Here is a 26,496-nt window from a genome sequence, read left to right on the forward strand (position 1 = left end):
CTGGAGGGCTAAGAAATGTCATATCCTGCCCTAGCCTGTTTGACTCAGTGGATAATGCCTTGGCCTGCCGATATCAGTGTCTGGGTTTGATTCTGATAAAGGGCATGTACTTAGCTGGCGGGCTTCTCCCTAGCTGGGGCCCAGATCAGGGTTCATGCAGGAGGCAACCGATCAAAGTGTTCCTCTCACTTTGATGTTGCTCTCTGTCTCCCTTTCTCTTCCACATTATCTAAAAGTCAATGGAAACATATCCTCAGGTGACAATAAAAAAAAATAAAGACAGAAAGAAATCCATATCCTATGAAAGACACATCTTGAAAATGCCTAAAGAATGTTGTCATTTTTTCTTGGTGAAGGGACTGGAGTCTGTGTTGATGAAAACACCTTGGTGACTGTGGTGACTGGCAGTGGAGTGTTGAGGCTGATGCCTTCCCCTGATCAGCCTGGTTGCCAGACTGCAACTTAGGCCCATTTCCCATGGGAAGTGGGCCTAAGCCATTGGTAGGACATCCCCTGAGGGTTCCCACTATGTGAGAGGGGGCAGGTTGGGCTGAGGGACTCCCCACCCCCAGTGCATGAATTTAGTGCACCAGGCCCCTAGTGTGTGTGTGTATGTGTGTGTGTGTATGTGTGTGTGTGTGTGTTTGTGTGTGTGTGTATTTATTTTTCTTTCTGAGAGTTCATTATTGGTGCATAAAAATGCAATTGAATGCTAGCTGGTTTGACTCAGTGGATAGAGCATTGGCGCACTGAATAAAGTGGTGTAGTAGGCTTCAATTGTGGTCAAGCACATGTACCTTGGTTTCAGGCTCCATCCCTAATCCTGTTCAGGACATGTATGAGAGGCAACAAATCAATGTATTGAGAAGGTGGAGTGGGGCCAGCTCCTGACTCCATTTTGTACTGTGAGGCAACTCACGACTCCATTTTGTGTAATTGGACCCTAGCCCTAACCCAACCAATCAGGGTCAGCCAAAGTAGTGACATCACTACCCCTATAAAACCCATTGATATGTTAAATTCTTTCTCTCTCCCACCACGCTGTCCTCGGTGTAAGTGGGACTGAGCTCGGACTAGTCCGAAGTAAATACAGGCTTTCTGCAATTGCATCAGATTCACTCTCTGGTAATCTTTGGGGATCATGACACTTGGGCACAACAATATCTCTCTCACATCAATATTTCTCTCTGTGTGTAACTCCCCTTCCCTTCCACTCTCTCTCTCAAAAAAATTAAAATAATTAATTGACTAATTAATAGAAAAAATATCCTCAGGTGAATATTAACAAAAATTAAATTAAAAAAATAAAATGCTGTCAATTTCTGCATGTTAATTTTGTATCCTGCTATGTTGCCAAATTCATTTATTAAATCTAGTAATTATTTGGTGGAGTCTTTAGGGTTTTCTAGGTACAATATAATGTAACCTGCAAATAATAACAGTTTTATTTTCTTCTTTCCAATATGATGTCTTTAATCTTTTTTTTTTTTTAAATTTCATTCTCTTTCAATGCTGATTCTATTCTAACTTGAATATTTTTTCTGCTTTATGAGGAAAAAAAAGAAGGAAGAAAAAGTTGACATGCAGTTCCCTGGGCAAATACATAATACCTTTCTAGGGAAATCCAAAATTGCCTTACTGATTGATTAACCCCTTATTTTTTTCTCTAATAAATATTGTCTCTCCTATATCTGCTTGCATTTTCTAGTAAAATGCATTTACATTTAATTTTTTTTTCAGTTAAGTAATCAATTAATTTGCTAAAAATAACAGAATGAACAGCACCTGCATTTATATTAACCTCTAATCTTCTGCACAACATAGATGTCATTCTCTATATTTTCTCAGTCAGTTGTTCCTTGTGCATACCACAAATTTGTGTTTATGAAGAGCAAAATTCCTCCATTCTTTGCCATTTCCCCTCCCCATGTGGGAGTCTCTACTTGTTCTTCAATAGATCTCCACCTTTGCTATACCAATTTGTCTGTGGATTCATTCTTCGATTATCGTGGACAAAGAATTCAGGTTCCAGTCCAAAAATTCGGTCTGACTATCAACCATAAAAATTATGTTTTCATAAAAGCAAAAGGAAATTTTGGAATTGGGAGCCCATACTTGGTAAGTTGGTGCCCTGTTTGTGGTGTGAGGCTGTCTTTTTAAGGACTTTGTTAATTCTTGAATGTGAGAGAAGTTACAGTATCTTTCAATTCCTGTTGTTCAGAATAGGAAACAAAATAGTAGGCTTTGAAAGTCTTCAGACTTAAAGTCTTCTGACATATTCTATAATCAGTTCCTCTTAATGATTTGAAAATTGGGAAGTGATGGTATTTCCTCATAAAAGGGAATGTAAGCCGAGATCGGTTTGGCTCAATGGATAGAGCGTCGGCTGGGGGACTGAAGGGTCCCGGGTTCGATTCCGGTCGGGGGCATGTACCTTGGTTGCGGGCATATCCCCAGTGGGGGGTGTGCAAGAGGCAGCTGATCGATGACTCTCTCTCATCGATGTTTCTAACTCTCTATCTCTCCCTTCCTCTCTGTACAAAATCAATAAAATATATTAAAAAAAAAAAAAAAAAAAGGGAATGTAAGCTTCAAGGCAAATATTGCTGCTTTTATTTAGCACTGGGTCACCAGGTCCTGGAGTTCAAACCAATAGGTATTTGCATCTTAATGATAAACAATAGTCTATTCATTTTCACCTATGGGAGGAGAGTAAATGCGATTTAACTTCTCTAGCCAACCCAACTGCTGAGTATGAAATTTGCCAATTAGAGGGCTGTTTGAGCCTGCTGTGAGCTAAGCCACACCCCTTTTACTCTGAAAGGCTTCACAAAAGGTAGACCCCAGGATAATTAACAATTCTGTTGACACCTAATTGGTTTCAAGTGGTTTTCATATACCTACAGAGAGTGAATAGGCTGCCCCTTTCCTTTTCTTTTAAAACACAGGTTTTATTCACATGAATTAACTAACTGTAAAAGTGAAAGTTAATGAAGATTAGAGTCACTTCACCACCATTAGGAGTAGGCCTGAATCACTCAATGGGTGGCCAACAGAATTTAGAATCAAAACTTCTGGATTGATTCATTTACCAGTAGTGGGTGTGTGTGTGTGTGTGTGTGTGTGTGTGTGTGTGTGTGTGTGTGTGAGTGAGATGCTTCTGTGTATATATCCTTTGTGCAATGTTGTATTTCAGGTGATATTAAGCCTTTTTACTATGACCACATGTGTCAAACACAAGGCCCGCGGGCCAAATCCGTCCCGCCAGGCCTTGCAATGTGGCCCGCACTGCGCTGTCATCACTGCACTCCGCTGCGTTTCCATCACAATGACAGTTTATGACTGTTCAGTAAACCATTCGGCCCGCGATTTAGGCTGGATTTTAGATTTTGGTCCCTTCTCTGATTGAGTTCGACACCCCTACGTGTGCAATGTTGTATTTCAGGTGATATTAAGCCTTTTTACTATAGACTGTATTGTTCTCACAATCTTGCACATATTATTAAATGCTAAAAAGCAATAAACAAATAAAAAATATGTATAATAAAATAGTTTAAATCTGTAACAAAAAGTGATATTTGACATTAAAGAAGGCAAGCTCTATAGGAAGATAAACCATTATCTATGAAATTCTATTAGCACAGTAAAAATATCTCCTAGGAGGAGAGTCTGAGAGTTATTCCATGAAAGGAAGACAGAATAAAACAAAACAATCCCATGAAAATTGTTTTTAAGTATTAAATACTATCTCCCCATTTATTATGCCTAAAAACAGAATTTATATTTGTGAAAAATATTTATTGTGAGATAAAATAATTCCCACATTTTAGATAGCTTCATATTAAGTTATTATTTAAAAATATATTTTCATTGATTTTTAGAGAAAAAGGAAGTGAAAGGGAGTGTTAACAATAAAAAATAAAAAAAAAGTAATGTGTCCAGAACCAATTCCAGCAAGTAATAATTAAGAGTTCCATCAAAAGGTTGATGGGACTTGAGAGCTCAACAAGGGTGAGCCACATATGTAGTTTACCACTGGAAACATCTCAAGGGCACTACCCCCAAACCTGAATAGGATAATAGTTTGCTGCCAGACAGCTTAGGACATTTTATGCCTCCTGTTGGTCAAACAGTCCAATAGCTGTAGGCTATTCCCTGACAATGCTTCTGTTATCTTACCCTTTGAAATGTATATATCTCTACCTTGCCTTAGGATAAATCTTGTTAATAAATAGCACTGGGTCCTAGACAAGAAGAATTTTTAGCTCCTTTGGCTGAAGATCCTCTGACCCCCAATGCTTTTTAAAATTATTTTTCACCTGGTGCTGGGCATGGAGGCTACAGGGGCATAGGCTACTAAGGAGACAGAACTGAACCTCACATCACCCTGTTTGGCCCCAGAAAATGGCTGGTTAGCCAGAGATGGGTAAGATTTCTCAGGGAAGGAACAACCAAAGATAGGCACAGTTGCAGATGGGTCATCAGTAGAAAACTTGGGGGTCAACAGAGGTGGAGACAGACACTTATCCCCCCCCCTCCAACTTTGCAGAGACCTGAACCTTGACCCCTTCTGAGGGAGGTCTCCTGCCTCCAAGGCTGATTCGCTTCCTATGCACAGCTCAAATGGGGACCCAGGTAACAGACAGAAACTTGGCTGACAGCAGCTGTCCTCTCACTGCAACAAGACTTATTTGAGATGTCTTGTACCCATGGTGAGGGAAAGTGAGTTTCTGATATCCAAGTCCAGCCCAGTACCAGGATGCCTACTCAAGAAGGCAAGCAATCCTTTCCACTAATATACACAGGGTAAAATAAGATTGTTGTTAGAGTGTTGAGTTTGATAATAGAATAGTAGTCAAGTTTTCAGAGTAATTTAAATTGGCTAATTAAAATAAGTGAATATTCTAGAAAAATTTATTGTAATGTACAAAAAACTGTTTCTAAAGTATTAACAAAATTTTTTATTGGCAGTTCATGGTAAAATTGCATAACATGTAATGAACCTAAAGCAGTCATATTTTAGAGCAAAAAGTTAAAATGTAAAAGCTATCAAGGCTATATTATAAAATTTCCAAAAGCTTCATAATTTTTAAGTTAAAAAAGGGGGGTGATAATAGAAGAATATTATGTAAGGAAAATATTCTGTAAGTAAATTACATCTAGAAAATTAACTTTCATTTGCAATGCTAACAGAAAGACACCCATGAAAAACATACATGGTGTCAAAACAAGCCAGAGGAAAATCATTTGGGCAAAAAATGAAAAAGAATCCCAAGTCAAATTTATAGAAAATATTCCTTTATTAACTTTTTGTCGAGAATATATTTGTATATTTTCAGAAACAACTCCAAGATCATGTGGATTCCTGCAACAGAGAGGAATTGACAGGAATGCTCCAGCCATGAAGACAGAAGAGAAACAAAAACACCATTGAAACCTGTAAAGAATTTTTGTGAGTTTATTTGAGCCCAACTGTCACATATACCGGGAAGCAGAACCTCAAAGAATTGAAATGATGCTCCTGGGAATGGCAGATTAAATCTGTATTTATACATTTCAATAACAAGAAAAGGACATAGGTGGGTTACATGAAACCCATTGGTGATAGACTAGAGAGGTGGGAGAAAGCAAAGCAGGGAAACCCCTGGGTTTGGATGAAAAGTAAAATGATAGACACATACTTAGGTGGGTGCAGGAACAATCCTATCTAATAAAAGAGTAATATGCAAATTAACCATCACGCCACTACACCCATAAGCCATGCCCACAAGCCAATCAGAAGTGAATATATATATAAAAAAAAACAACCCCAAAACACACACACACACACACACACACACACAAAAAAACAAAAACCCAAAAAACAACCAAGATGGGTATGGCCACAGAGAGTAGGAGGGAGGTTTGAATTTCCCAGGCTACTGAGGAAGCCAAGCTTTCCACCTGCCCTTGCAGGCCTATGTCTCCACTCAAGGCTACAGAGTTTCAATGATAGAAGATACATAAATCCAAACAGAAATGGCGGCAGCCACAGAGCTGGAAAGAGCAGGAGGCTAGGGTTGCCCTCAGCAATGGAGGAAGCCAAGCTTTCCAGCACACCCTGGCTGGCCCAGGCCTCTATTTAAGGCTACAAAGTTTCCATTATAGAAGATACATAAATCTCAACAGAAATGGCTTTTGCCAAGGAGCAAGCAAAAGGCTTGGCTCCACTCCAGGCTACAAAGTTTCAATTGCAGAAGATAAATAAACCCCAGATACCAGGGCCTCCATTAGGGTCGCCAAGGTGTGTGGCTGGCCTGCAAACCACCACAGGGCCCCAGCCAAAGTCACCCCATACCCCAAAGGAACCCCCAACCTGATCTAGGACATCCTTCAGGGCAAACCAGTCAGTTCCCACCCATGCACCAGGCCTCTATCCTATCTAATAAAAGAGTAATATGCAGATTGACCATCACTCCAACACCCAATAGCTACCCCCATGTGGTCAAAGATCCTGTCCTAATGTGGACATAAAATGGCCACTACAAGATGGCCAGCAGGGAGGGCAGTTGGGTAGCACCAGCCCTGAAAGGAGGGAAGTTGTGGGTGATCAGGTCATCAGGGGAGAGCAGTTAGGGGTAACCAGGCCTGCAAAGAAGGGAAGTTAGGGGGGACCCAAGGCCTGCAGGGAAGGGCAGTTGGGAGGGACCTAAGCCTACAGGGGAGGGCAGTTAGGGGCAAACACGCTGGCAGGGGAGCAGCTAGGCATCAGTTGGAAGCCAGCAGTCTTGGATTGTGGTGGGATTGGGCCTAAACAGGCCGTCGGACATCCCTCGAGGGTTCCCAGATTGGACAGAGTGCAGGCTGGGCTGAGGGACATCCCTTCTCCCCATGCACGAACTTCATGCACTGGGCCTCTAGTTAACATGATAAAAATGAAGGAATTTGTGGTATTTGTCTTATCGCCCAGGCACATTAGGTTGGGCCCCAATGGATCCAGAAAAAGTTAAGGTATAAGTTACCTGGACATTTCAAGGGTATGTTATTATAGATGCAAAAATACAGATAGACTCAGTTAAGGTAAAAGTTGACCTTGTCAGTGAAGATACCAGCCTAGTATATCCACCATACTGCTTTTAGTTAAAGTTTAATTTCAGTTCATCCTTTGTGGTTACTTTAGGTCTCTGACTTTGCAGGACTGCCATGCAGGCCTTCCCTGAGCTTGTCAGGTTAGTGGTTAGCATGTGGCCCCTTTTGTCCACAGGAAAGAGAAAGAGAAACACTGATCTGCTTAAATGGAGCCCACAACCTGGTCATGTGCCCTGATCTGGAATGGAAACAGCCAACTTTTGAGTGCATGGAGGACACCCAAAGAACTGAGCCACACTAATCAGGGTTATGTCGTTATTTTTTATACTCACCTAAACTCAAAGAATGCAGGAATGGAGTCCTTGTGTCCAATACATACTTTCAGTTTTTACACAATGTATTAATTGGGAGCAAAACACTGCTACTAGTTATACTCAGAACAGCCAGCCCAGGTTTTGAATGGCAAGCTGAGGTTTTTTCCTGAGGTTGTGTTTTGCAAAGCTGAAGAATGGTATCTTAGACCAAATAGTTTAAACAACAGTGTGTACAATCTATACCAACAAAAGGGTAATATGCTAATTAGAGTGGACATCTTCCAGACATCCTTCTGGAAAAGCTGCAGTGGCTACAAGGGTCGAAGGCAGGCAGCCATGGTGATGGCTGGGAGGCGCAGGCCTCAGGTAGCCATGAACCCCAGAGGCTGTGAGGCCCAGGGCTCAGGCAGGCATAAACCCCAGGAGTAGATGGGTGATGGGGGCAGCACCTTCTCCTGATCTGCCTTGTTGCCTCCTGCAGAGGGATGCCAGAGGCAGGAGCAGCAGCGAGGGGATGATGGAGATGGGCCTGAGCTGTCAATAGGACATCCCTGAGGACTCCCAGACTGTGAGAGGGAGCAGGCTGGGCTGAGGGACCCTCACAGTGCATGAATTTTCGTGCACTGAACCTCTAGTCTATATATATAAAAGGCAAAAAGGCAAAGTGTCCCCTTGGGAGTCTGACTGGGAGACTAGGAGTTTGATCGCTCACTATGACATGCATTGATCACCAGGGGGTGATGCAGATTGAAGTAAGGCCCTGGCCGGCAACCAGCAGCGGGGAAAGGAAGGGCCTGGCTGGCAGCTGGCAGCAGGCAGCTGGGAAAGAAAGGCTCTGCATCCTGGGAAGGAAGGCCCCAGCTGGCAGTCAGAAGGCCTTGACCAGCCCTGATCGCTGGCCAGTGCATGAATTTTGTGCACAGGGCCTCTAGTTTATTATAAGCAGATTCAGACTCCCCGCACAGGTTAAGGGCCCAATAAAGGGTTGTCACAGAAGCCTTTTAGTCTAGGGGTATATACTGTACCAGAAGCCCAGTGTATGAAATTCATACATGGAAGAAGGTGACCCTCAGCCCAGCCTGCACCCATTCCAATCTGGGACTCCTTGAGGAATGTCCAACTGTCTGTTTAGGCCCAATCCCAACTGGGGCCTAAATAGGCAGTCGGACATCCCTCTCACAATCCAGGACTGCTGGCTCCCAACTGCTCTCCTGCCTCTGCCTGATTGCCCCTAACCGCTTCTGCCTGCCAGTCTGATCACCCCCTAAGCACTCCACTGCCAACCTGATCAACACCTAACTGCTCCCCGGCCGACCCAATTGTCCATAATCGCCCTCCCCTGCTGACCTGGTCACCCTTAACTGATCTCCTGTGCCAGTCTGGTTGCCCTCAACTACCCTCCCCTATTGACCCGATCATCTCTAACTGTCCTCCCCTGCAGGCCTGGTACCCCGCTAACTGCCCTCCCTGTTGGCCTGATTGCCCACAACTGCCCTCCCTTGCAGACCTGGTCTCCCCTAACTGTCCTTCTCTGCCAACCTGGTCACCCCTAACTGCCCTCCCCGCAGGCCTGGGTCTCCTCCCCACCCCTGCAACTACCCACAACTTCCCTCCCCTGTAGGCCATCTTGTGGTGGCCATCTTGTGTCCACACGGGGGCAGCCATCTTGTGACTTGGAGTGATGGTCAATTTGCATATTACTCTTTTATTAGATAGGATTTACTACAAGCCTGTTCTACTATATCTACTCATGTAACCACCTGATTGATTTTCTCAATTGTTCTTGCCAAAAAAGGGACCTGAACTTTCTCTGTCCCTATTGTTAAAAGTATTACATATGTCCCAATTTATTCCCCATTAACCCATTCTAGCCAGCCGTCACTCCCTAAACCTTCACCATCCTATTTTCTGTGTCCATGGGTTATCCATATATGCATACAAGTTCTTTGGTTGATCTTTTCCTACTCACCCATCATCCCCCGCTTTCTCTGAAAGATTCCTTAGTCTGTTCTATGCTGCTATATTTCTGGATCTATTTTGTTCGTAGCTTATTTTGTTCATTAGATTTCACATATGAGTGAGATCATGTAATACTTGTATTTTTCTGATTTAATTTGTTTAATATAATACTCTCTAGGTCTCTCCATACTGTCTCAAAGGGTAAGAGATCCTTTTTTTTTTTTTTTTTTTTTTTTTTTTTTTTTTTTTTTTTTTTTTTTTTTTTTTTATTGCTGCATAGTATTCCACGGTATAAAATGTACCACTACTTTTCTATCCAAGCTTCTACTGATGGGTACTTGGGCTGTTTCCATATATTAGCAATTGAAAATTGTGCTGCTATGAACATAGGGGTGCATATAATCTTTCTGGTTTGTGTTTCGGGTTATTTAGGATATATTCCTAGAAGTGGGGTCCGCCAAATGGCAGTTCCATATTTATTTATTTTTTTGGAAACTCCATACTGTTTTCCAGAATGGTTGCAACAGTCTGCATTTCACCAGCAATGTACTAGGGTTCCCTTTTCTCCACATCCTTGCCAGCACTTGTCATTTACTGATTTGTTGATGTTAGTCCTTCTGACAGGTGTTTTAATTTTAATCTCTCTGAGGATCACTGACTGAGCAGTTTTTCATATGTCTCAACCATCTGAAGGTCTGCTTTGGAGAAATGTCTATTTAGGTCCTTTGCACATTTTTTAATTGTTTGTCTTCCTTTTGTTAAGTTGTATGAATTCCCTATGTATTTTAAATATTAACCCATTGTCAGATGTATCATTGTCAAATATGTTCTCCCATACAGTGGGCTCCCTTTTCATTTTGTTGATGGTTTCTTTTGCTGTGCTGAAGCTTTTTATTTGATGCCGTCCCATTTGTTTATTTTCTCCTTAGTTTCCTCTGCCCTGGGAGATGTATCTGTAAACATATTGCTATGAGGAATGTCTGAGATTTTGCTGCCTATGGTTTCTTCTAGGATTTTTATGGTTTCATGACCTACATTTAAGTCTTTTGTCCACTTTGAGTTTATTGTTTTGTACATTATAAGTTAGTGGCCTTGTTTCATTTTTTTGCATGTACTTGCCAATTTTCCCAATAGCATTTATTGAAGAGACTATCTTGACGCCATTGTATGCTCTTGCCTCCTTTGTCAAATATTAATTGAGCATAATGGCTTAGATATATTTCTGGGGCTTCTGATCTATTCCATTGATTTATATCCCTATTCTTATGCCAGTACCAGGATGTTTTTAGTACAGTGGCTTTGTACAATAGTATAACTTGATATCTGGTATTGTGATCCCTCCAACTTTGTTCTTCTTTCTCAAGATTGCTGCAGTTATTCTGGGTCTTTTTGGTTCCATATAAACTTTTGGAGTATTTGTTTTAGATCTATGAAATATTCTCTTGGTATTTTTATCAGTATTGCATTGGATCTATAGGTTGCTTTGGGTAGTATGGACATTTTAATGATGTTAAATCTTCCAATCCATGAACAAGGTATATTCTTCCACTAGTCTTTATCTTCCTCTATATCTTTATTCAAAACTATAGGACTGTAGTTTTATGAGTACAATATTTTTTACCTCCTGGGTGAAGTTTACTTCTAAGTATCTTAATTATTTTGTTGCAATGGAAAATGGAATTATTTGTTTAGTTTCTCTTTCTGAGAATTTATTATTAGAGTATAAAAATGCCAGTGATTTCTGGGTATTACTTTTGTATCTTGCTACAATGCCAAATTAATTTATTAATTTTAGTAATTTTTTGGCAAAATCTTTAGGGTTTTCTATGTACAATATCATGTCATCTGTGAATAATGACAGTTTTATTTCTTCCTTTCCAATTTGGATGCCTTTTATTTCTTTTTGTTTGATCGCTATGACTAGGACTTCCAGTATTCTATTGAATAAAAGTGGTCTGAACAGATATATTAGTTTTATTCCTGTTCTTTGGGGAAATGGTTTTAGCTTTTGCCTATTGGATATCATGTTTGCTGTAGTTTGTCATCTATGGACTTTATACTGCTGATATATGATCCCTCTACTTCTACTTAGCTGAGAGTTATCAAAAAGGATGTTGCATTTTGTGGAATGCTTTTTCTGTGTCTATTTATATGATTATGTGATTTTTATCTTTCAATTTGTTTATGTGATGGATCTCACTTACAGGTTTGTATACCAGCTTTCCCCCAAATAAATCCCACTTAGTTATAGTATATGAGCTTTTTAATTAATATATTGCTGGATTCGATTTGCTAATATTTTGTTGAGGATTTTAGCATTTATGTTCATCAGGGATACAGGCCATAATTTTTTCTATGTAGTGTCTTCATCTGGTTTTGGAATTAGGATAATGTTGGTCTCATGAGAAGAGCTCAGAAGTTTTCCTTCTTCTTGGATATTTTGGATTAGTTTAATGAGGAAAAGTTAGTTGTTGCTGAAGATTTGATAGAACTCTCCTGTGAGACAGTCTGGATGAAGGCTTTTGTTTGCTGGAAGTTTTTTTTATTTTTGTTTTTACTGCTTCTATTTCATCAATTGTTATTTGACTATTCAGGTTTTCCATTTCTTCCTTATTCAGTTTTGAGAGATTCTATTTTTTTTTTTTTTGCATTCTCAGTGGGAACCCCCTACACCTCAAATATCCCTCTGGACCTTCAGGTGTTATCTGTAGGAGTCCAACCAGCCCTTTCATGCCTCTGCCCTTCCTGCCAGTCTCTATGTGGTCTCTGCTTTCCATCCTTGTTTATCATGGTTCTCTCCAACTAGTCTTCAGTTGATTTTTCATGGTGGTTTTCTGTATTTTACTTGAATTTTCTGTATGGTCCTGGGAGAGTGTTCATGTAGCTTTCACTTACTACACTGACATTTTTAATCCCTCCCCAGCCCCACCCCCATGAACCCTTTTTAATTCAAAAATTTTAATTTCAGAGCATAATATGTGGTTACTTAGGTCTCATAGTTTGTAAGGCCATCATGCAGGCCTCCTCTGAGCTTGTCAGGTTTAGTATGTGGCCCCTTTTGGTGCACATGTCTCTCTTTTGGCCATAAACCCAATCTGTTGGTTGAATAAGAAGTTCCCATGTTTCTAGAAGGTGCATTCCTTGGAAGTCTCAGTGTTAGCATTTGTCTTGCAGAACAGGATGTGCTGCTGGGATAGGGCAAGACCATAACCTTGGATTGAAGTCAAGGCCAAATTTTTAGCAAAAATTAAATGAAGGCAAATGGGAGGCAGTCAGGTCTTATGGGCCTTTATTAAGAAAAACACTCTGGATCATTTCTAACCTATAAACTACCATGACCCAACGAGAAGTTAGGAGTGGCTGGGCAGTTAGGGAGAGGACTATGGGAGGGGAATGTAAAGGAGAGATGCAGCTGAACCTCATGAGCAGAAACCAGTTCATCAGCCACACCCTGTCCTATGTAAAGTCACAAGTACAAAAGGCCCTGATCCCAGGCTCAACACACAGGGTGGGGGAAATGAGCAGGAATCCTGAAGTTTGAAATGTATGGATATTGCTAACACAGAATCCTTTGAAAGGACCAATCAAGAGCTATCAAGGCATTTATCAACTCCTAGACAAAGAAACTTCCATATCAACCTGCTTGGGTCCCTTCTCTGTAGCAGGGAGCTTTTCTGTAATAAAACTTTACATTCACTCATCTCTTTTTTCCATGAACTCATCCTTCAACATTGTGTAACAGTGAACTTGGACCCAAATAGAAAATTTAGGTATCACCCAATTTTGTTACCTGTCTCACTTTTCTATATTATGCATCTAGTATAATTATTAATTATAGTTCAAGGACTCATCATACATCTTTTCAGATTTTATAATTTGACCATAAGATGGATTCCTATTTACTATGGTCCATATACTTCTCATTAGAAACACTAAGCTGCTGTTATTTATTTGATTCTCACTACTTTTATATTTGGAAACTGTAACCATATGTTTTAATCAGGGCCAAGGCTGTAAGAACATAATACTATACATTACAAATACTATTTAATTCCAGAGGCCAGGAACACAGTAAAAGTTTCATAAGTAAAATTTCCTGTGTCTCAACCATAGTTATAAAGGGCCATTTTATCTTTTTGTTTTTCATTTTATAGCCATTTCAGGTTCTATCTGAATTAATATAGTTAGTAGTCCTTCTTGGGTTAGAGGGTAAGCACATTCCCATAATTAGGTTCTGGCATTTAATAGTACATATACAATTCCTTTCTTAATATATATTTTTAACTATCTTTCTACAACTTCCCTTTTTCTTAGTTGGTCTTTTTTGTTGTTGTTCAGAAATAACCAACTTATTAGGACAAACTACTTTCTTTTAACTTCATTTAAATATATATACATCCCTTTCTTTTCTTTTGCAACTGCACTTCTTCTAAATTTCAAAAGAGAAACCATAAAAAGAGATACAAAAGTTATTCTATACCAATTATTAGTAGTTGGACTGTATACATAAGTTTGAGATAAATAAAAACAAAACACCCAAGCATATTATTATAATATTAGAGGCCAGGTGAATGAAAATTGTGCATGGGGGCGGGTCCCCTCAGCCCAGCCTGCACCCTCTCCAATTTAGGACCCCTTAGGAGGTGTCTGACTGCCGGTTTAGGCCCGATCTCCTGGGCCTAAACTGGCAGTCCGACATCCCTTTCACAATCCTGAACTGCTGGCTCCTAATCATTCACCTGCCTGCCTGCCTGGTTGCCCCTAACTGCCCCTCATGCTGGCCTGATTGCCTCTAATTGCCCTCCCTGCTGGCCTGGTCATGCTCAACTCTGTCCCCACCTCCCGCCAGCCTAGTTGCCCCTCACTGATCCCCCTGCCAGCCTAATCACATCCAACTGTCCCCCCTTCCAGCCTGGTCACTCCCACTGCTCCCCTCATGCTGGCCTGATTGCCCCACATAGCCTTCTATTCAGTCATTTGGTCATCCCTCACTAACCCTCCTCCCAGCCTGGTCATAGGCAGCCATTTTGTAAGGGGTGGGAGGGTCAATTTGCATATTAACTCTTTATTATATAGGATTAATATTAGCAGACAGATAAAGACAATTAAATAAATAAAGTTTAACATCAATTTTCATGTAAACAGGCCTTGGCCAAGTCTTGGGATGTCTTTCTCTAAAGTCAGCATCTTCTCATTGTCCAGAAGTCTTTGATCTCTGCTATAGGTGGAGGTAAATGTCAGAGATAGGGGCAGATGTCCACTCAAGGTTAAGCCCCTGATAAGGTCCCTCACAACAACATTGAAGAAAATCTTTAATGTATTGATATTTGCCAATGGACCAAAATCTCCTGGTTGTAAGTTGGTGTCTTTGAAGTCTTTGCCTCCTGGAATTGCATTGTGAAATGAATGTTACTGATTTGTAAGAACCTATAAGCTGGTTAATGAGCCTTTGATAATGCAGAATGTCTCCTTTAAGTTTTGCTTTTTTAAAAAGCAAAAAACAAAAAGATGAAAAATCAGCAATATTTCGAACAAAGTCATGAGAATAATAATTATCCTCAGGTCATTCAGTCCCATAACCTTTTTTTTGTTTGTTTGTTTATCTTGGTTATTTGCCACTATTTTTATGAATTCAGTTATTTCTTCAGAGTTTTATGTCATGTAGTTCAAACATATGACCTGCTTAGAAACCTATAATTTAGAGGAAGTCAGGTCCTTGTCATGGATCTTTCTAAAGATGTAACATATTTTGCCAAAACCAATTTGACTCAGTGGATAGAGCGTCGACCTGCAGACTGAAAGGTCCCAGGTTCGATTCTGGTCAAGTGCATGTACCTTGGTTGTGGGCACATCCCCAGTAGGGGGCATGCAGAAGGCAGCTGATCAATGTTCCTCTCTCATTGATGTTTCTAATTTTCTATCCCTCTCCCTTCCTCTCTGTAAAAAATCAATAAAATATATTTAAAAAAATAAAGATGTAACATATTTGCAAATGCATTAGAACAAGTATGTTAAATTCGCTGAATATTTTTTGATGCCCAGCCAATGTAACGGTATGTAAGAAATGTTTTAATAAAAATTTTGTAACTTAATTTTTATAATATCCTGTTATACATAATTATTAATAATGAACTACAACGTTTGCTAATGACTGATTTCTATAATCCTGTTGCATTCATTTCCCTTTCTCGCCTTACACGCAGGTGCACCATTTAGCCGATTGCCACTTCATTAGTCTTGAGACTGACTTGTTTGGTGTGCGCAACAGGAAATATTTCTCTTTTGGAGAATAAGAAAAATAGGTTTATTTGTGTTATGCTCATTAATTTGTGCAGTTATTCAGTTCAAGAAAAAATATTAATTTTTATTAAAATGTTCTATTATTTTATAACCATTACTCATTTATTTCAGCCCTTTGTTTTCAGCATGTCTCGAAATAAATGTTTCTATGAAAACTGAAGCTATTGTTTTTTTGCGGCCCACATAAACTTAAACCTTGTTTATTTGGCCTGTATTAGCCTTTGAGTTTGACATGCTTGCATTAGAGTAAAACAATGACTTGTCTGCAAATGACAAAATTTAAAATGCTGTGGATATTAACCTAATTATAATGCAATAGATAAAAACAAAAAACAAAAATATCTTTGCTTTTCTGTAAGATATATTATTCCAAGATAACAATTTCTTGGTAAGTAGTAATTATTACAAAATGACATAAAACAACTACATAAATCCCATATGTTTAGATTTAATACACAATTCTAATATGTAAAAAACAAGTTATATGCAAGATTTTAAAACACTGCAAATGGCTTATTAGAAGTTTGCACTGACCATTGGAAATAATTCATAAACTCTAAATATGTGAACCACGAACACCCAGAGTACCACTGTTGGATGCCCCTGCAGGGAAACATCGTTCTTGGTTTGTCTGGTGACATTGACAGGAAACCTTACTCCAGAGATATTCCAGTTTGAAATTGACACTGGATCTTTGTAAATTTCTCCATAGAGTAGCCTGAAATCTCTAGAACATCAATTTTAATAAAAATATACAAATAAAACATAGTATTATTTTTTAGGCAAATCTTTCTATGAAATTTCAAGCTTAACAAATTGGCCTTATTTGTTTTAAAATTTCTCTTTTATAAGGAGAGAGAGCAAATCCTTGAGATATTCCAGGGGCACATTTGAATATCTCAAAGCCATTTCTTGGTTAAAAAAAGTCTCTCAAGATTTAAACTTTTGAAAGGTTGTCAACATATTTAACCGAAAGAACATGAGATTAACTTTTTGTAATTCCTGGTAAAACAATACACTTTATGGTAATAATTTTGAAAGATGTCAATCAAATTTATAACAGTTTTTATTTTTTAAATTTTATATTATTGTTTAAAGTATTACAAATACATATGTCTCCTTTCCCCCCCCATTGACCTCTCCCCGGCCTCCCCAACCCTCTGGCACATGCCCTCACCCCCCACCTGAGAGTGTTGTGTCCATTGGCTACGCTTATATGCATGCATACAAGTCCTTAGATGGATTTCTTTCCCTTTCCCAACTCTCCTCTGCCTTCCCAGGGTAGTTTGACAGACTTTTCAATTCTTCTTTCCCTCTGTATCTATTTTTGTTCATCAGTTTATAATGTTCTTTATATTCCACCAATGAGTGAGATCATGTGGTATTAGTTTTAATGTCAAGTATTCTGTTCAGACTACAGGATTCTGCTTAATTTATATACACATTTATTCTTTTTAGACCAATAAAATATCACACCCTACTAATGCTATCTAGAGGCAGAAAACACATCAAATATACTATACAGATGAACGCATTACATAAAGACCATATACATAAAAATAATACACATAATCTGAATTATTGATTTTTGTAGAGAATGGATCCAGTTTGCTAATATTTTCTTAAGGATTTTAGCATCTATGTTAACCTGGAATATTGGTATAATTTTCATTCTTTGCAGTGTCTTTATCTTATTTTGGAATTAGGATCATTCTGGCTCATAAAATAATCTTGGGAATTTTACTTCCTCTTGAATTTTTTGGAATAGCTTGAGAAGAATAGATGTTAGTTCTTCTTTGACTATTTGATAAAATACACCTGTGAAGCCATTAGGTCTGGGATTTAGTTTTTTGGGAGTTTTTAGATTACTGCTTCAATCTCATTAGTTGTAATCTGTCCATTCAAATTTTCTGATTCTTCCTGATATATAGTCTTAGAAGATTATATGTTTCAAGGAATGTATCTATTTTGTCCAGATTGTCCTATTGGCATATAGTTGTTTGTAATACTTCCTTTGATCCTTTGTGTGTATATATATATATATATATATATATATATATATATATATATATATATTTTGCTATGTCTGGTTAAAGAATTGTCAATCTTGTTTATCTTTTAACAGAACCAGCTCTTGGTTACATTGATTTTTCTATTTTTTTTTTAGACTATTTCATTTCTTTGTACTTTGATCTTTGTTATTTTCTTTATTTTCATCACTTTGTGTATTGTTTGTTATTTGTTTTTCATGGTTTTAAGTGTAAAGTTAGAATGTGTATTTGACATTATTCTTGTTTATTAAGGTAGGTTTATAATGCTATGAATTTCCCTCTAAGAATTGTTTTTGCTGTGTCCCATAGATTTGGGGTTGTTGAGTTCTCATTTTTATTTGTTTCAAGATATCTTTTGATTTCTTCATTGACTTCTTTGTTAACTCATTCATTGTCCAGTAATATATTATTTAGCCTCCATGTCTGTGTCTTTTTCATTTCTTTTTTATTGTAATTGATTTTTAGTTTCATATTATTATGGTCAGAGATGAGTCTGGATCTGATTTCAATTTTCCTAAATTCATTGAGACTTGTTTTGTGTTCTAACATGTGGTCTATTTTAGAAAATGTTCCAAGTGCACTTGACGAGAATTTATATTCTGCTCCTTTGGAGTGAAATGCTTCTAAGATAGCAATTAAGTACATCTGGCCTTGTATGTCATTTTAGGCTGCCGTTTCCTTGCTGATTTTCTGTCTGGAAGATTTATTTATTGATGTCAATTGGATTCTATAGTTTCTTGTTAATCATATATTGGTTCAGTGTTATAGAAAAATCAGAATTATTTCCCAGTTGGTGTGGCTCAGCGATTGACCATCAACCCAGGAACCAAGAGGTCACAGCTTCATTCTCTATCAGAGCACATGCCCAGGTTGGGGGTCCAATCCCTAGTAAGGGGTGTGCAGGAGGCAGCCAATCATGATGTTCCTCTCTCATCAATGTTTCTCTGTGCCTCTCTCCCTTTCAAAAGATAACTAAAAAACATATTTAAAAAAAGAAAATTGGAATTATTTGATCCAATAAATATGTATTATGTCATTTGCTATCTGAATGGGAAAGATTAAAACTAATATTTTTGATGTGACAAGAATTTGATGATGCCAACTCATTTAATATTTAGAACAACTCTATGAGGTAACAATAATAACATGCACCATTTTGTGTGCATATGTTATGTCCTGCCATTGTTCTAAGTACCTAATGCTCTGCAATTAATTTTCATGAAAATGCTCTGAAGGACATCCTGCTTTCATTTTCACTTTCTAGAGAAATAACTAAGACTCGGAGAAGTTACATAATCAGTCCATGCTATATAATAAAAGCATAATATGCAAATTAACCAAATGGCAGAACAACGGGTAGAATGACAAGTTGCTATGACATGCACTGTCCACCAGGGGGAAGACACTCAATGCAGGAGCTGCCCTGAGCCTGCAGGCTCCAAGCCAGCCAAGATGGGTGCCAGCAGAGGACCCCCTGATTGCTCTGCCAGTCACCCCACAGATTGGCCTTGATCACCAGACAAGCATAGGAACCCTACCCATCCATGAATTTTGTGCACCAGGCCACTAGTAGTCAAATAAGAGTCAAGGAGGTAGGGGAATAGGATGCTGAAGCAGCTGACTTGAATTTAAATTCAAGTTTGTCTGAGGGCAAATGCCATAATTTTTTGCATACATCCTGCCTCCTTAACTCCTAGCACCTGCACAAAGCCTGATTTGCACTAGCCACACATAAATATTAGTAAAATAAGTAATTGCAAGAACCAGTATGGTGTAAAAAGAACATGGGCTTTAATGTCAAAAGCATTGGGTAGAAACCTTGCATCACTGTTTTTAACTAACTGACAATTTTGTTTCATCATTTCTGCAACTTGGTTTCTATTATTTTCCTAAAATGAACTTAACCAAAGATATATTATGAGCATTGAGGTCTATTTATAATGCTTAACCTAGTGACTCTATATTCTGTAGTAAATACTCAATTGTAGTTTTCATTATCTATGTGTCTGAAGTATCAAATGCATTAAATATATTTTATATTGAATATATCACCATAATTGATACGTACTTCCTGTAGTTTATATTTTATTATGAGGGGCCCAGTGCATGAATTCATGCATCTTGAAAGGAAATATGGGCCACGGTGCAAGTGGGCACAGCGGCGGGTCTCAGCCCATCCTCTGTTCACAGCCTCTGATGGCACTGAGTGATTGGGACTGGTGCTAGGCACCAGCAGCGGGTGCAAGTGGCGGCTCCAGCGCTGGCTGTAGGTGCAAGCAGGGCCAGTACTGGCAGTGGGTGTGAGTGCCAGGCAGGACCACAGTGCATGAGAGCAAAGAATTTTCAGTAACCACCAGAGGCTCACCCCGATGACAGCGACCAGCACCCTCCTTGGTCTTGCTCACCCATTCACTTGTTTCACCATTGGCTATGGCCGATGCCTGCCATGTTCTGCACTCAGCTGCTTGCTGCCAATGCCCACAATGTTCCACCTGCCCCCTGGTGGTTAGCGCATGTCATAGTGACTGGTTGTTCAGTTGTTTGGTTGTTTGACTGTTCAGTCTATTCACATAATTAGGAAAGGAGGATATATATATATATATATATATATATATATATATATGATAATATATATATCTTAATTACTGAGTTTTTGTTCTAAAGTCTTATTTTCTATACCTATGGAGACATCAAACATTTTAATGGATTCCATTATATATCTGTTGAAATTTATTTGTAAATGCTTCCATATTTGATCTTAATTAATAAAATGTCATTCTGAAAATTTTAGAAAAGTTTATCAGATTTCATTAGACCCTTATTAAATAAATTTTGTATTTTTTCATACTTGTCATTTAGTCCACTTAGTTCAGGGTTCTCAGGTCCAAGGACTTTCTTCCAGTGAAGCTGGAGATTAATAGAAGGATGGTCACAGGAAATCACAACCTGCAACTAGCAAGTAAAGAAAGGAGGGCAGTGGGGATGGGAGACATCTGTAATATTATCATATATATATATATATATATATATATATATATATATATACATATATATATATATATATGAACAGAGAAGATGAAATATTTCTATGAATGAAGTTAGTATAATTAGAATTAAAGTCAGACATATTTCTGAATGTATATAGATATTTTTATTTTAGAGCTGTTGTGACAAATTTCAATTTATAAAACTGATGCAGCAGATGAATTTCCAAGTAATAATGATTGCATTAAGTAGAGTTTGTCTATTAAAAAATTATCAGTTTCATTTTGGAGTGTTTTGGCACTAGATTATTTTTCTTAGGTACATTTTGTATTTAGGTACTTTAGGTATGTTTCTTTCTCATGTTGCTTATCCACTAGTTTTCTTTTAGAAAACAGGTGAATGCTATGGACATACCTGCTTTATTAAGATATTGTTTTTATCTACTTTAAAAGTTGAAGCATGTAGAAAAATATAAACTGACATTTACCTAAATTCCCCACAAATAAGACCACAAAGCTCTGCAAGGATATTCTCAACATTCTTAATATAAATTATTATAAATATTATTTTATAGACATATAAAAAGACATTATCTTTTATGGTATTTATTAATATGCAATGATAATTTGAAGTAAATGTAAATACATAAATGACAGCCATTAATCCTTTAATGCTTACATTTTACTAATACAGAAGTTTAAGATTCTGTGATGTCATAAGAGTTCATACAACCGAAACCGGTTTGGCTCAGTGGTAGAGCGTCGGTCTGCGGACTGAAAGGTCCCAGGTTCGATTCTGGTCAAGGGCATGTACATTGGTTGCGGGCATATCCCCGGTAGGGGGTGTGCAAGAGGCAGCTGATGGATGTTTCTCTCTCATTGATGTTTCTAGCTCTCTATCTCTTTCCCTTCCTCCTCTCTGTAAAATATCAATAAAATATATTTAAAAAAAGAGTTCATACAATGTTATTATCAGAGAGAGTTTATTATGTAGAATTAAGTATAATATTTGTTCAGAATGAGACAAGACATGCTCTCTTCTAAATATTTGAAATTAAACACTAGCTTCCTTTTCATCCAATTTTGATTGTGCATATTGTGTTCTCAGAGTCATTTGGGTGCTGATGAAATAATAGATTAAAAATATGTAATATTTTATAAAAGAGAAATTCTACTAATGCTTTGCATCAAAATTCTACACTGTATGTATAAATAAAATAAATACGTTTTCTTCAAGCATGTTTAGCAAAAACCATAAAGCTCAATTATTAAATTTTCTTAAACATGTATACAATTACTTGGCCTCATATAAAAACTTTTACAGTCCAAGAAGTGGTTTTTCACCATTTAAACTGTGTAGTTGCTATATGTCGTCTCTTTTAGGTCTGCTTTCATTTTTATATTCTCTCTTGCATAATGGTATCACCATTATGAGAATTCAGAGAATTCATTTCCAGTTCCTCATATCTTCAACATAAAGTTGTTTTGAGGATTAAATTGGACACTGTGTACAACATATTCAGGGCAATGCCTGTCATATAATAGGATACAATAAATAGTAGACTTTATCTTCTGTCCAACTACTACATTTTAAGGCATAATGCTATCATATTTTTTATTAAGAATATGCGAGAGACATTCCTTTAGCATTCTAAAAGTTTCCTTCTTTATAAAGATAAAAACATTGTGATTCTGTGCAGATGTATAGTAACTTTTAAAATAGAGTGAATATTTTGGTAGGGCTTAGAAAGCAAGACATTAACTTCTGGGGATCTGATCAGTTCTTTGCATTAAAATAGCAGCATCAGAAATAGCAACTGCTTTTCAGAATTGGACTAAGATATGCTTTTTGCATTGTCAATTAAGACATATGCCATAGTAGGACAGATTGTATTATTTTTGCCATTTTCTAAAAAAAATTTTTTTTCAAAAGTAGCATTTCAATAATATTTTAAAACTAGATTCTTGTTTCTTATGAAATCTAATTTTGCATTTTCACAAAGTTGCAATATTGGGAACATTGAAAATTAAATCCAAATTCTGGGAAATCAGTTATATCAGTACCAGTATCTGTAATGATATTTTGATTTAACTTCATATCAGATATTATATAAGACAAATTAGGGAGTGTATAATGGTATCAAGGTGGCTAATCATCATTATTAAATTGAGGGCAGATGAGTCAAGTGTGTGAAATCAATGTGTGGACTCATTCCAATTTCTTTGCAAAAGACCCTATAATTGGCATCAATTAGTCCTCTTCTTGGCAGTTTCAGCAAACCATCTGAAATTTAATAAACAGAAACTGAAATGCAGTTGCAATGAAAGATCGTCATCTTGGACATTGATGAGAGTTGATTAGCAAAGTGGCAGTTGGTATTCACTCTCCCCTGGCAAATATTGACTTAGTTGACTTAATGCTTAGTTGCCTTTATCAGCATAAGGCTTCATTTTTAGCTTTTGCTAAAATAAATTAAATTCTCCTAAATAAATATTCCTGTGACAGTTTTACTTGGGCTCCTTTGAATATACACTGATATTAATGCATGTGCTACAGAGAAGTTAGGAAACCCCAGGAACCACTTGCTGCATTGATGTCATACACATTCAACAAAACTATGATCTTAAATAGTTGATGCATTATTTCAAATGCTTAATTTAGTTATGGGGAGTTGGGTTACTTACTGGGAGATCCTGAAGAATGTTTTCATTTTAAACATACAACATTGTAAAATAGGAGATGGCAATTTTTCTCTGATTTATCTGTGAGGTAATATGAGGCACCAAACCCAAGAGAACATAAATCAAGAGAACACAGAAAATTATTTTGTTTTTAAATGTTCTTTTTTTTTTTTAACCTCACAACCACCAAGTCTATGTTTTCAAACTTGACTAACTTTCTTAAATTTAGCATTAAGGATATATACCTGTGCATGTTATCAGTTATAGAAGAATTTTAATATGGAGGTATGTAGAAAAATATTAAGGAAAATAGTAAGACAGATCATCTGTCATTACATAATGTTTAGATAATTTGAAAATTTTTCTCTTTTGACCATTAAATAAGTTTCTTTTAATAAATGTACTTGTTTATGATTTATACATGTTTTGTTTTTTAAAAAATATGTATTTTATTGACTTTTTACAGAGAGGAGGGGAGAGGAACAGAAAGTCAGAAACATCGATGAGAGAGAAACATCAACCAGTTGCCTCCTGCACATCCCCCATGGGGGATGTGCCTGCAACCAAGGTACATGCCCTTGACCAGAATCGAACCTGGAACTCTTCAGTCCGCAGGCTGACACTCTATCCACTGAGCCAAACCAGTTCTTGCCATGTTTTGTTTTAGTTACCTAAAAAATCTATTCTCTTTTTCTCTAGTAAGTACAAATGCTAATACCACATCTGTTAAAATTCATATTTAATATTCACTTTTAAAATATTTCTAAACAATGTAATAAATGCTGAAAAATATGGCACAATGTGAACTATTTTAGGATTCTAATTCATATATTTCATCTAATTCATATACTTCTAATAAGTGAATAACATTTATCTAAATCTATTTTACATATAACATTTAGAGATGTATATTTATTCTAACTATATTCTGGCAAGTTTGCTCACTTGCCATTGCAGTGAGACCCAGGATTCAAAACATGGGAGTTGAAGTTGAGTTGAGAAGCTGCCTTTGTTCAGTTGAGATGAATCACTGCTCACTTGCACTTTGGTATGTATTACAGTGACTCCAAATGAAATGGGGTCCATGTAAACCAGAAAGTAGGATAAAATATGTTAAAACTTTATAGAGAGATGTAAATCTTCATGAAGCTTTTAGAGAGAAAACCTATATATCACTTGAAGTCATCTTATGGCACTTGAATAAAATGGGCTGGACCCACTCTCCTACTACTGTCAGAAGGGCCTTCCAAAATATATGTGATTTCTAGTGGTGTGCAATCACAAACCCCCTCTGACTCTTTTGCTTCCATCTCATCCTGCAGGCTGTTTTCACTTCTTTGCTCTGTCTGAATGCAGATGTGGTAGGTCACCTTTGCTTTGATTCAGCCCAAGTACTTAGCCATATCTTTAAATCTCCCAAACCCTTTTTTTCTGGCATGTTATCCATTTTTATTTATTTACTATATGCCTGGTGCATGAATTTGTGCACATTGAAAGGAAATTAATTAGAAGAAATATTTTAATATTGCTATTCACCCTTTCTCTATAATAGAAGTGTCAACCAAATTCATGATCAACAATGACAGATGAAAACACATGCCTGTGATTGGTTCCCAAGAGTGCTTTATATGTATTGCACATGTGTGAGTCAACTTAGCCTTTTATAGATATAGAATAAACTTGCTTAATTAGACCTGCTTTCTGATTTAGCTAAACTTTTTTCCAGCCCAGTGAAGCACCCCAACTTCTCTTTCAGGCAATTGTCAATAACACATCAGTAAATATCAACATGAAGCAGATTATTATCATAGATCACACAGGTAGAACAAAGGATAAAATATTTAACCGCAGCAGTGTTTGACTATATTCTGTGCAGAGAGAAAACCTAAAGTCATTTTCAAGGTCTACCATTTCTTACTTCTTTTCAGTTGGGTCAGGTTTCTAAGCTTTCTAAGTCTCTGTTTTCCAACTAATGAAAAGAAAATAGGATTCTATCAAGTCTCCTATCTACCTAATCTGAAACTTCTGTGAGTATCAAATGAGATGAGACATGGGAAAATGCTTCACTGACATTAGGTTAAAGTATAAAATGTTTCCATGTGGCTATAAAGCAAGTTGTGTTCCTGGGCTGAAGAAACTTCAAAGAGGCTAGTTCCTAGGGAGAGGAAGCCAGGCATTGCTTGGCACCCACAGCCACCATTTCTGGGCAGGACTGGGCTGTGGCCACATTTTGAGCCATGGGGTCTTGGTAGTGTCAGCTGCAATTTGGTGGGCTGTTGCTCTTGAGTGATGGTGGGGACTATGTCTTACTTGGGGAAAGTCGAGTGTCGCTTTGTCAGTTACAAGTCGATGGTTCTATTTCTCTGTAAATGGCCAGTGAATATCATGGCAGCTCCTGCATTGAGCATCTCTCCCCTGGTGGCCAGTGCACATCATAGCGACCATTCAGATGGTTAGACACTTAGCATATTAGCCATATATATATATTTATATATATATATATATATATATATATATATATATATATATATGTATGTTTCTTTCTTTCTTCTTTCTTTCTTTATTATTTTTAAATATATTTTTATTTATTATAGAGAGGAAGGGAGAGGAAGAGAGAGATAGAAACATCAATGATGAGAGATAATCATCAACTGCCTGTCTCCCCTGCATGCTCCCTACTGGGGATCAAGCCCACAACCTGAGCATGTGCCCTTGATCAGAATTGAACTCGGGACCCTTCAGTCAGCAGGTCGTCACTCTAGGATATGATATCTTAATTTGCTTGGATCTCCCAGTGTGTATAGACATAGGCTCACTGTTTTGCTCTGCTAAACTAAGAGGTCTCCTCCAGGGTCATTGTTTCTCAGAGAAGAAATGAAAATGTTGGTCTTTTATTTTTCTTAATTTTTCTGCTGGTCACTGAAAATGGTACAAGAGAGAATTATAAGGCAGACTTACCTTCATCAACTTTGGTTATAAATAGTGTTTTTGTTGTTTTCCTTCCAAAGATATCACATTGTTCTTCAGCCGTTTTATTGCCATACCACAGAAGTCAGATTTCATTACTATGGTAAGTAATCATCTCTGTTGAGAGCATAGCACCTTTTCGGACAACAAATTCAACATTCCCTGCACTGT

Source organism: Pipistrellus kuhlii, unplaced genomic scaffold (genome assembly GCF_014108245.1).
Source record: "Pipistrellus kuhlii isolate mPipKuh1 unplaced genomic scaffold, mPipKuh1.p scaffold_m20_p_2, whole genome shotgun sequence".
Lineage (NCBI taxonomy): Eukaryota > Metazoa > Chordata > Mammalia > Chiroptera > Vespertilionidae > Pipistrellus > Pipistrellus kuhlii.